The sequence below is a fragment of the Acartia tonsa genome, chromosome 7 (assembly GCF_053477335.1).
Source record: "Acartia tonsa isolate MP-2025a chromosome 7, ASM5347733v1, whole genome shotgun sequence".
In the NCBI taxonomy this organism is placed as follows: Eukaryota; Metazoa; Arthropoda; class Copepoda; order Calanoida; family Acartiidae; genus Acartia; species Acartia tonsa.
This window is the reverse complement of record NC_137266.1, coordinates 12580426-12592478: the sequence shown is the minus strand read 5'-3', so window position 1 is coordinate 12592478 and position 12053 is coordinate 12580426. Positions and strand designations below refer to the sequence as shown.

General features: G+C 28.7%; 1 protein-coding gene across 3 annotated transcripts in view; it reads right to left on the bottom strand.

Moving 5' to 3' along the window:
- The window catches only part of LOC145324857 (uncharacterized), a 114088-nt gene that overhangs the window by 2925 nt on the left and 99110 nt on the right, over nt 1-12053 (bottom strand). The window lies entirely within an intron of this gene.

Here is a 12053-nt window from a genome sequence, read left to right as displayed (position 1 = left end):
ATAAATCAATAGCCAATACATTAATTTCCATATCCAATGATACTAAACAAATTACTCCCTCTTTAGATTACAATTAATTGTTGAAATGTTTAGATTCAATATTCAATCAAAGCAATTATTAAATAGAACAAGACTAGTTTTGATAAAAGCTGATGCTTTTTCGAAATAAAAAAAAATACAGTACCCTTTCGTCTAAAGACATACAAACCTTTAACATATAAATATTTTAAACAGAACCTTTTTATTTAAAAAGGCATAAAAAATACTAGGAAAAATGCGCAAAAAGTGAAAACAGTTACAAAAGTTAGAAAATCAATAACAGAAAAACTAGTAGATTAATTATGGATACACAGTCGAGCCCACAGACAAAAATCCACTTGATTCTGACTTTGCAAATTAAATGTAGTCATCTATGTTTTAATACTACCACTATTCCAAGCTATTTTTAGACACATTATACTTTTACTGAGTGTATTTTGTAAACAATGCTTTAGAGCATTCATTTCAAAACAAGAAGATGAGTAGCAGAAACAAACGAAAACGATGGGAGCACAGTTATGTATAATTTTGTCAAAACTTTTATATTTATTTTTTGTTTTTCAGTTCTGACACATTACAATAGTTAATGTTCGTCTGTCATACCGTTTCAGAGCTTCGCTTTTATGGATATTGTCATCCTTGTTTTTATAAACATACTCGAAAACTTGAATTAAAGGGATAATGCTACAGGAGGTATTATCCCTGCAGGGCTTTTTAACTTTTACCTAACCTAACCAGAGCCGTGCTATAGGGGGGTATTAACACATTTAAATTAAGATTGAGAAGTTTTGCCTTGAATGGATGTGCATGCCCCTAAACCTAACCTAAGATAAACATCAAAATTGATCATTTTATCTTCTCAAGAAGTTCATTTGTGGTCCAAATATGTTATGAGGGAAAGCGACAGATATTGTTAATATTTTAGTTTAATGTACATATATATAACACTCATATATCAAACTTTTGTTTCAAAATACATTCATGAATTAGTTTGGGATATGTAATAGATATAATATATATAGATTGTCCATATGACCCCTAGGAATCCTAGCTGATAAACCTTTGTTAATTTTTGACATTCACGACGACTTTTTTTTCAAAATCTATATAAAATTTCAACTAATGAAATGTTTGGAATGTACCTCCACTATTCTTCTATTGGCAGAATTAGAGAGTATGTCTCTAGATTAACTCTATTGGATATGTACAGCATGACCCTCGAAAAAGTATTTTTAAGCATCTGCAGCCCTTATTTCTCAATGAATTATAAAAAAATGCATATGTCCTTGTTCTCCATAGTATTCCACATAAGTAGATATAAAAATATTTTTTTACCTCCATTAACACCGGAGATTTTTATAGCTAAAGTTTTGAAAAAGTGACTGAGGAAAAAGTAACTTTTAACATGAAACGACTTTTTTAGCAAAATTAAGGTAGAAATCCTTTTATTTTTGTTACTAGCAGAAACTTTATACAAAAATGAAATAAAAAAATTAGTTTTTGAGTAAAAAGCATTTTTTTACACATATTTTTTGAGTCTTTTTAGTTTAATGATATTTTGAAAAACTTACTTATTAGGCAAAATTTTTTAAGATTAAAAAACCAAATAAATCTTTATGAATATAGCAGGAAAATTGTTTTTGTTTCACAATCCTAACTTTAATAACAAAAAAGTTATGAAGAAAATAAAATTAAAACATAATGATTTTTTTGTCTAAAAAGCTCAATTAACCCCCTATTAAATTATTGAGATGTCAGAAAAGTAGGCGGAGCAACTGTCATAATTAATCCTTTTCTCAAATAAGGGTTAATAAATAACCTAAAATTTGCAAATAATCAATTCATTCAGTAGTATTTTTTGCCATTAAAAATTTATATTTTTTGGTGGAATAAAAAAGAAATAATTAGTTAACTTGTTTTTCTTTGTGTCTCATTATTCAGTTGCCAGAAACACATAATATAACCATCCAAAAAATAAGAGAAACAAAAAAAAATTCTTTTTCTCAGTCACTTTTTCAAAACTTTAGCTCTAAAAATCTCCGGTGTTAATGGAGGTAAAAAAAATATTTTTATATCTACTTATGTGGAATACTATGGAGAACAAGGACATATGCATTTTTTTATAATTCATTGAGAAATAAGGGCTGCAGATGCTTAAAAATACTTTTTCGAGGGTCATGCTGTATATTGGGAAGTATTGTATATTTAAAACAATATGAAAACTTATCCTATCGTTTTGATATATATCAATCCCTAGTAATCCCAATCCGTGTAAGTAAGCAATTAACATTTTTTTTGGCTTACTTAAATGTGCCATTGTGCCATTTTTGTGGTAAATTACTGATAAGCCATAAAAATACTAATTGCTTACTTATATCAGCATTCAACAACAATTTGGTCTGACTTGTGAGTTAAAAGAGGGTGGAGTAAATAAATACTCAGTCATTTATAGTAAAAGTGGCTTATATAAGTTGAATTGAAGAAAAAGGAGGAGGAGTAATAATTAATCCCTTCCTTCCTGTAAGCAGTTTATGAAAAAAAGAGAAGATTTTGATGATATAAGCCAAATAAGAAACAAATGTGATTGATTCCTTATAAGTTATATATCAAAAAAATTGCATGATTTGGTATATAAGACAAATAAGCAATAATTTTCATTGATAGCTTATAAGTAATTTATCAAAAAATTGCATGATTTGGTATATAAGCCAAATAAGCATTTATTGTGATTATTGCATATAAGAAATTTATAACAAAAAATGCATAATTTGGTATATAAGCCAAATAAGCCAAAGTTTTCATTGATTGCATATAAGTAATTTATCAAAAAAAATGCATGATTTGGTATATAAGCCAAATAAGTCAAAACTTTCATTGATTGCTTATAAGTAATTTATCCAAAAAAAGCATGATTTGGTATATAAGCCAAATAAGCATTTATTGTGATTGATTGCTTATAAGTAATTTACCAAAAAATTGCATGATTTTGTTTATAAGCCAAATAAGCCAAAACTTTCATTGATTGCTTATAAGTAATTTATCAAAAATAGCATGATTTGGTATATAAGCCAAATAAGCATTTATTGTGATTGATTGCTTATAAGTAATTTACCAAAAAATTGCATGATTTTGTTTATAAGCCAAATAAGCCAAAACTTTCATTGATTGCTTATAAGTAATTTATCAAAAAATAGCATGATTTGGTATATAAGCCAAGTAAGCATTTATTGTGATTGATTGCTTATAAGTAATTTACCAAAAAATTGCATGATTTTGTATATAAGCCAAATAAGTCAAAACTTTCATTGATTGCTTATAAGTAATTTATCAAAAATAGCATGATTTGGTATGCAAGCCAAATAAGCATTTATTGTGATTGATTGCTTGTAAGTAATTTATGAAAAAATTCATGATTTGATATATAAGCCAACTAAGCCAAAACTTTCATTGATTGCTTATAAGTAATTTATTTAAAAAATGCATGATTTGGTATACAAGCCAAATAAGCATTTATTGTGATTGATTGCTTATAAGTAATTTACCAAAAAATTGCATGATTTTGTTTATAAGCCAAATAAGCCAAAACTTTTATTGATTGCTTATAAGTAATTTACCAAAAAAATGCATGATTTGGTATACAAGCCAAATAAGCAAAAATTTTTATTGATTGCTTATAAGTAATTTATCAAAAAAATGCATGATTTGGTATATAAGCCAAATAAGCATCTTTAGTGATTGATTGCTTATAAGTAATTTACCAAAAATTTGCATTATTTGGTATATAAGCCAAATAAGCCAAAATTTTCATTGATTGCTTTTAAGTAATTTATCAAAAAATTGCATGATTTGGTATATAAGCCAAATAAGCATTTATTGGGATTGATTGCTTATAAGTAATGTACCAAAAAATTGCATGATTTTGTATATAAGCCAAATAAGCCAAAACTTTTATTGATTGCTTATAAGTAATTTACCAAAAAAATGCATGATTTGGTATACAAGCCAAATAAGCAAAATTTTTTATAGATTGCTTATAAGTAATTTATCAAAAAAATGCATGATTTGGTATATAAGCCAAATAAGCATTTATTGTGATTGATTGCTTGTAAGTAATTTATGAAAAAATAGCATGATTTGGTATATAAGCCAAGTAAGCATTTATTGTGATTGATTGCTTATAAGTAATTTACCAAAAAATTGCATGATTTTGTTTATAAGCCAAATAAGCCAAAACTTTCATTGATTGCTTATAGGTAATTTATCAAAAAATAGCATGATTTGGTATGTAAGCCAAATAAGCCAAAATTTTCATTGATTGCTTTTAAGTAATTTATCAAAAAATTGCATGATTTGGTATATAAGCCAAATAAGCATTTATTGGGATTGATTGCTTATAAGTAATGTACCAAAAAATTGCATGATTTTGTATATAAGCCAAATAAGCCAAAACTTTTATTGATTGCTTATAAGTGATTTATCAAAAAATAGCATGATTTGGTATATAAGCCAAACAAGCAAAATCTTTCATTGATTGCTTATAAGTAATTTACCAAAAAAAAATGCATGATTTGGTATACAAGCAAAATAAGCAAAATTTTTCAACGATTGCTTAAAAGTAATTTTTTTAAAAATTGCATGATTTGGTATGTAAGCCAAATAAGCAATAATTGTGAATAATTGCTTAAAGGAAGCCTGCAAGAAATATCACGCTTTAACTGCTGCAAGACTTCCACAAGTAGACCCAATAATCCAAATTTGAAGCCTTCAGCTTCTATAACAAAAGATTTCTAGGCATTTTAAAATGACATTTTGTGTACAATGAAAATTTGAAAGAATTTTAATGCTAATGTTATAAATTTTGAAATTAAACTATGTGGCCTAGAAACAAAATTATAAGCTTTTTTTTGTCATAAATTTAGGTTGCCAGTAACTAATTATATTTCTACAATAAAAATACCCATTTTTATAGTCAAAATCATTGAAAAAAATTATGTTTAACTTGTGTTGTACTGAGTGTACGGTAGCCAATCAGAAGGCTGAATCAGCTAAGAAACCAATCACAGCTGATCTTGTATAATTTTTCCCCTTTATTTACGCTATGATTTTTGTTTACAAATGCAATTTAAATCAAATTTTTTCATAGATTTTGACTATGAAATGTGGTGTTTATATTGAAAAAATGTAATCATTTACTGGCAATCTAAGTTTCTGACAAAGATAAGGTTATAATTTTGAGTCTAGGCGACGTAATTTAATATTGTTTTTTCTTTTATGAGCATTGAAAATCTTTCAAAATTTTCATTGTACACTAAAATGCTATTTTGAAATGCCTAGAACTTTTTGTTATTGAAGCTGAAGGCTTTAAATTTGGGGTATTGGGTCTACTTGTGGCAGACTTTCAGCAGTTAAAGTGTGGTATTTCTTGCAGGCATCCTTTAAAAGTAATTTATCAAAAAGTAGCATGATTTTTTATATAAGCCAAACAAGCAAAATTTTTCATTGATTGCTTACAAGTAATTTTTCAAAAAATTGTATGATTTGGTATAGTAGCCAAATAAGCTTGTTATTTTCAAACCTTAAAATTATCTCATTCTTATGCTAAAACTAAGCTTTTTGACATAGTAGCTGGTTTAATCAAACCATTGTTTAGTTACAAGAAATTGATAAAATAAGACATATCATTTATTAATATAAATACAATAAAAAGGTTAAAAACAGTTTTTTTTTATCAGTATCCATGTAATTTCAGTTGGCCCATCTCTTGCCATGTTTAATAACAAAGTACCATAATCTTTTTTTTAATAATTGTGTTTTTTTACCCCTAGACTCATGTTTATACATTAGGGTGGGTCAATTTTGGACATTTTTTATCTGAGACAAAAGCAGGAATCAGCACATGATATTTATAGATATAATACACCTCTTGATGATTTAAAATTTATTTTAAGTCTTAAAACCGCTGAAAACTAGACAAAGAACTTAATAACTATTTTTGAATGAAGACATCAAGGGTAATATTTGCTGTTAAGAAATATAATTTTCTTTTCATATAAACATGTCACAATATACAGGGGGATTCAGAATAAACTGCGTTTTCTGATTTTCTGATACAACAAGAATGAATACAAAAAAAATAATTATACAACCTTGTTCTCTGTAATAAAATACATTACACCTAAAAAGGGTCTTTTTCAAAATCTCTGATAATAACGGCACATTTTAGAGCATAAATATTTCAAAAGTTCTTATAATGCTTTTTTTCTGGTAGAATTTTGTGTTTTAAACTGTTTTTAACCTATTTTTGAAAGGTATATCAAAAATATACTCTGACACCTGTAAAATCATACTGCAAAGCCAAAAATGAGAACAATTGACCACATTAATTTTTATTAGGATTTTAAAGTTTATTTTTTACTATGGATTAAATAAATTTTACTGAATCATGATGTTTCTTTCCTTTGTGGATAAAATACTCAGCTTTTAGAGTGTCTTGCTTCATAAACATTGTATGCTAGTATACAGTAAAGTTAGGTCTTTTGATTTTATCTATCAAAACTAATTAAAAATTAATTCTTTACAATATATCAATGAATTAACATAAAAATGTTTCATGTCTACTATACATTAAAACACATAAAAGTTGGCTGTAGAGGGCTAAATCTTTAAAAACATAAATTAATGTTTATACAATACAACAAATTTATCTTTATCACATTTATAAATATGATATAAAATAAGATTATTCAAATTTATTTTTTAAACTATTTTTAAAAAGTATGTATCTTTAATGTGTATAGTTTTCATTCTTTTCATTTTAATTAAATAAAAGTTATTCTATTATATTGGAAATAAGTCACTTTGTGAAAACACTATATTAAAAATCTAAAAATTTCTAGCTTTGTCATTGGTTAATGCTGATTCCTCATAGTTTTTATGTTAATTCAAAGATATAATCCTAATAAAAATTGATGTGGGCTATTATTCTCATTTTTAGCACTCTAGTTTGATTCTACAGGTGTCGGAGTATATTTTTGATATACATTTCAACAGTTTAAGGTTTGATTTAAAAGATTTATTTACTTGAAAATAACAACTTAAAATGGCTATTAAAATATTCTACCAATTACACTAAAATTTTTTTTTAAAATTCCTTCATTTAAAACAAATAACCAATTTTCTTACCTTAAAAATTGCTCATGTTTTTTAATTCTCACCCCTCATTTATTTCATAATCCTTTAATCTGATGGACAGATTAAGATATAAACTCATAATCTATCTATAATTTGTAGGTAATTAAATGTTTTTATAAATAAAATTCAAACTTATTTGTCTTTATAGATTTTGTTGTCAAATAAAAAGGTTTTTTTTTCTTTGTACTTTAAGCTACATCATTAATAAATATTCTTTTACTGCAAAAGCATCTTAATCAAGAACTGTGAAAAAATGACAAATTGCAGCATCTTAACCCATTAGTGCCGAGCGCCACTTTTATGGGCCGATCAAGCTGAAAATCACAGGGAAGCTTTATAATGGTCAAAACGGAATTCCAATTTTTTTGTTTTGCTCTAGTGGCATGCACAGGAAAGTTGCAAAAAAACCCGGTTCGGCGCAAGTAAAGAAACCTTTCGGCATTAATGACCGTTTTTTGGCGTTTTTTGGTGCTTTCCCCCGGCATTAAAGCCCGTTTTTGACCTAAATACCCGGTTTTTTGGCCCAAAAAGTTAAAAATGTAATTTTTGAACGCCCTAAGTGAGATGAACACTTTTTAGAACTTTGATACGATCCATAATTGAAAACTACACAACCTCATGTAATCTATAGAGCTACAAGTAATATACGAAGCAATTTATATCACATTTAAGATTTTGGCTATAGGTGCCGCCATTTTCGGGTAAAAAAGCCCATTTCGAGGAAGTTTTAAAACTTTTGCTAATATTTGTATTGATAATAATGGGAAAGATATTGATAATGTAATTTTTGAACGTCCAAAGTGAATTATAGAGTAGCAACTATTCTAGTAGTATCAGTAATTGACAAATATATAAAAAAATATAATTTTTATTGATAAAGGAAAGACTAGAAAAGACTTATCACATATCTTTGGCCTAAAGTATTTAAAAAATTTAAAATAGTATTGTTTTTTTGAGAGAAAAAAACATATCCCCCCCCCCACTCCTTAAAAATATTTATGTAATAAAGTCTAAACCAAGATATATCTATCTATCTGTCCATCCATCCTTTTATTTATCTATCTAACAATTGTTGATTATCATTGGGAATCTACATATATTTATCGGCAATTGTCTTATCCCTATATATCAGTCTATCTATCTATCTATCGATCCTTTTATTTATCTATCTATCAATTATATTTATCATTGGGAAATAAAGAAATTTTTACATTTGAAGAGAATAATAAATGATAAAAAATATTTAATGTATCTAATGGTTGAAAAGTTAAAACCGGGTATTTTTACTCACGCCGAGCAGGGCAATAAAACTAGCGGGTATTTTTACTCACGCCGAATCGGAGTTATATAGAACATAATTAAACGATAAAAAAATCATATAAAAAATAATAATTTGAATAAAATGATTTCACAAATGAATGTAGTTGCCAATAAACTTTAAATTTCACGAAAAAAATCACTAACTTTACTTCATAAACAAAAAAGTTAGGAGGGGTATTTTAAAATCACCTCGTTTTTCTTGGTTTTCAAATTTTGTTGAGCTATACTGGCAAACGGAAGTAAGCAAAACTGCCTGCTCCAGGGGGAAATGAAAACCAGGGTAGTAGAGAGGGGATTCATACTGAGAATGATGCAATCCTGTAACTGAAAACCGTTTTTTTTTGGCATTTTCTGGAACCGGGCGTTAAAAGCCGGTTCGTCACTAAATGGTTAAAAATGCTTTTGTAGAGAGCTAAAAAGCATTTCACCTTTAAAACTCATTAAAGGAAGCCTGCAAGAAATACCACGCTTTAACTGCTGAAAGACTGCCACAAGTAGACCAAATACCCCAAATTTGAAGCCTTCAGCTTCTTTAACAAAAAAGTTCTAAACATTTTAAAATGACATTTTATGTACAATGAAAATTTTGAAAGAATTGCAATGCTCATGTTGAAAACTTTGAAATTAAACTACGTGGCCTAGTAACAAAATTATAAGCTTATTTTTGTCATAAATTTAGGTTTCCAGTAACTAATTATATTTTTACAAAAAAAATGCCCTTTTTTATAGTCAAAATCATTAAAAAAAATTAAGTTTAACTTGCATTGTACCAAGTGTACTGTAGCCAATCAGAAGGCTGAATCAGCTTAACAACCAATCACAGCTGAGCTTCCCCCTTTGTTTCCGCTATGATTTTTGTTTAAAAATGCAATTTAAATCGAATTTTTTTCATAGATTTTGACTATGAAATGTGGTGTTTTTATTGTAAAAATGTAATCAGTTACCGGCAATCTAAGTTTCTGACAAAGATAAGGTTATAATTTTGTGTCTAGGCGACGTAATTTAATATTGTTTTTTCTTTTATGAGCATTGGAAATCTTTCAAAAATTTCATTGTACATAAAATGCTATTTTGAACTGCCTAGAACTTTTTTGTTATTGAAGCTGAAGGCTTTAAATTTGGGGTATTGGGTCTACTTGTGGCAGTCTTTCAGCAGTTAAAGCGTGGTATTTCTTGCAGGCGTCCTTTAAGGTACTTTTCTTAGACCTTTTTCTAAATTTACCCATTCGTGACGAGTGCCACTTTTATGGACGTATTGAGCTGAAAATTTTAGGGAAGCTTTATTATGGTAAAACAGAATTCCAATGGCGTCCACAGGAAAGTTACAAATAAACCTGGTTCAGCGCAAGTAAAGAATCCCTCCAGGCATAGGTACCCATTTTTGGCTGTTTCCCCTGGTATTAAAACCCAGGTTTTTTTTTAAATACCCAGTTTCTTGGCCCAAAAAATTAAAAATGTAATTTTTGAACATCTAAAGTGAGTTGTAGAGTAGCTAATACTACGATACGATCCGTAATTGAAAACTACATAACCTCATGTAATTTATAGAGCTACAAGTAAGATACAAAACGATTTATATCACATTTAGTGTTTTGGCTGTAGGTGCCACCCTTTTCGGTTAAAAAAGCCCATTTGCTAGGAGTTTTAAAATGTTGATATCTATATGTTGACGGGTAACTTTACTCGCGCTGATACCCGCGACCATGGCTCAACGTTGTCGGGAAGGTGATAGGTTTGAATCTCGGTCCGACACCGCGTCAAAAACTAAAGACGTTAAAAATGGTTCCCACTGCTACTATGTCAAATGCGCGACGTAAATAGTTAGAGTGGAGGGAATGCCTTGGCCCATAACAGGCGCAACTCATTACCATGCACAGTTAGGACTTCTCAGACAAAGGTCGTGCATCACAGAGAGTTGGTTGTCTGTAATGTACTGTACCATAGGGGATTTTTTTTTCCCGGCTTTTTTTGAAATTCAAGTAGTGCCGTTGCAATTATTATGCCTTTTGGTGAAAAAACACTTGTGTAAAAATTTTAACCATTTTGGACAAGTATTATGCCCAGTAATTTCACTTTGAAATTTTGACGCCCCCCTTATGGGGGTCAAAAAATCATTGCATCAGAACTATGGCTTCATGGTGCTCCCTGAATAGGTCTTGAGGAGTAGAATCAGGAATTTTTGAAATTTTGAAAATATCTCGTTCCTAGACTGAGAAAAGTTCAAAAAACCCCTAAAAAACGCCATTTTTGAAAATTGGCCAATTTTTATAGGTTTTTTGAACTTTTCTCAGGCTAGGAACGAGATATTTTCAAAATTTCAAAAATTCCTGATTCTACTCCTCAAGACCTATTCAGGGAGCACCATGAAGCCATAGTTCTGATGCAATGATTTTTTGACCCCCATAAGGGGGGCGTCAAAATTTCAAAGTGAAATTACTGGGCATAATACTTGTCCAAAATGGTTGAAATTTTTACACAAGTGTTTTTTCACCAAAAGGCATAATAATTGCAACGGCACTACTTGAATTTCAAAAAAAGCCGGGAAAAAAAAATCCCCTACTGTACCACGGGTATGAGGTGAAGGACCAAGAGTCTGGCCTTGAGTTGACAAGTTGACTGTTCAGTCCAAGTGCAACTCACCCATACGACATTAGCAACATTAGCATACTCGCGCTGACCTGGGCGATAAAACTTGCAGGTATCTGTACTCGCGCCGAGGCAGACCTATATAGCACGTAAAAGAACGATACAAAAATCATACATTATGACCCACAAAAAAGTATTTTTTAGGGTGTACAGCCCTTATTTTTTAATGTATCATTAAAAGTAGCATATGTCTGTGTTCTCTGTACAATTCCACACAAGCATATATAAAATTTTTAATTTTTTCCTTAATAAACACCTGAGATTTTTAGAGCTAAAGTTTTGAAAAAGTGACTCAGCAAAAAGTAACTTTTAACATGAAACAACTTTTTTACCAAAATTAAGGTAGAAATCCTTTTATTTTTGTTACTAGCAGAAACTTTATACAAAAATGAAATAAAAAATTTAGGTTTTAAGTCAAAAGCATTTATTTATACATATTTTTTGAGTCTTTTTAGCCCAATGATATTTTGAATAACAAACCTATAAGACAAAATTGTTTTAGATTGAAGAACCAAATAAATCTTTATGAATTTAACAGGAAAATTGTTTTTGTTTCATAATCCTAACTTTAATAACAAAAAAGTTATTAAGAAAATAAAATTACAACATAATGATTTATTAGTCTAAAAAGCTTAATTAAACCTCTATTAAGGGATTGAGATGTCAGAAAAGGGAGTGGAGCAACTGTCATAATTAGTCATAATTAATCCTTTTCATAAATAAGGGTAAGTAAATAGCTTAAAATTTGCATTAAAAATTGATATTTTTTGGTGGAATAAAAAAGAAATAATTAGTTAACTTGCTTTTCTTTGTATATCATTCTTCAGTTACCAGAAAGACATAATATAACCATCCAA